Genomic DNA, 1,367 nt, shown 5'->3' with positions numbered 1-1,367 from the left:
GCTCCCATGGCAGGAGAGCAGACTCTAGGGCGTCACCCAGTTGTCTCTGCAAGACTGAAGCTTCTAGAACACACCCTCGGAGAAGGAATTAGAAAAGAGCAGAGACTGTCATCCAGTGAGTTAGGGGAGCCACACAGGAGCTTTAGAGAAGGCTTTGACGCCTGAGGAAGTCAAAGAGAGTAAAAGGAGACTGGAGAGGGGAAGCCAGTTCCTCTCACAGTGGGGACCAAGAATGGTTTGAGTTATGTTTTTCGTAAGCCAGAAAATGAAGACTCAGAAAATGCCCAACAAATCAAGAGTTTAATCACACATCAAAACCGTCATGGCACAGGTGGCCCAGAATACTGGAGCCCGAGACAGAAAGAGAGATAGCCTAGGAGTCTTAGCATCTAACAGGCCTAGCTCTGTGCAGACCCTCCATGAGTAAACAGCATGGTGGGGGTGAGGGGGAGAGGGGAACTCACCTCTGTAGCTGCCTCCTGGCACCGCGTGCTCTCTACTGCTCTTGGGGCTCCTGCCCACCACCCCAGCTAGCCCCGCCCCTGTCCTCAGTCATCCCAAGTATCAGTCTGCAACAGTCCCCCAGAGGGGTGTGGCTTTACTCTGTCTCTGCTTAAGACCTGTAAGAGAGACTACAGATCTGCTTTTAACAACCCAGACTGCCTTGCCTCCTCACTCTAACGCACTTGTGAGTTCCTTATAGTCAAAGATGTGAACCTGTGGTGACAGGGACTTTGGGATAGTCAGAGTCTAAGCCTTGTCTCTGCCATTTACTACTTGAGTCACCTTGGGCAAGTCATCCATCCCTCAGTCACCTCATGCATCCAGTATCAAGGTCTCCTCCAGAGGCGGGGGTGAAGATGAAGTATCATGCATGAGGAAGTGGTCTGTGAGTACAACACAGCATTCAGCTGCTATTAGTTCTGCGTCCTAGAGGTGGCCATAGCATAGAGTAGCTGGAGAGCATTTCTGATACCTCAGAAGTATAAGGATAGAGACACAGAATTTGAAGCAGAAGGGAGAAGGCCAAGCCTCTTCCCTTTCCCCCGGCTTAGTGCATCAAGCCTCACTTACTCTGTGAGACTGACCCTTGTCCTCTGGACCACAGCAAAGACTAGGTGTGTGTGACTCAGATCCTCCCAGCAGGCTCTGAGGGGGGCAACCCCAGGAAGCCCGTGGTGGTCTTTGAAGAGAAAAATTTCCTTTTCCTGGGCTGATGACAAATGGCATTTCTCTGAAATCAAAACCAGGGGTTTCTTTCATTTTCTGCTCAAGGGGTCAAGGTCCCTGGAGATTTCCACCGCCTTTGACACCTTTAGCCTCTCTCTCTCTCTCTCTCTCTCTCTCTCTCTCTCTCTCTCTCTCTC

This window comes from Grammomys surdaster, unplaced genomic scaffold (assembly GCF_004785775.1).
Source record: "Grammomys surdaster isolate TR1022 unplaced genomic scaffold, NIH_TR_1.0 125671, whole genome shotgun sequence".
Lineage (NCBI taxonomy): Eukaryota > Metazoa > Chordata > Mammalia > Rodentia > Muridae > Grammomys > Grammomys surdaster.
This window is presented reverse-complemented; position numbering follows the sequence as displayed.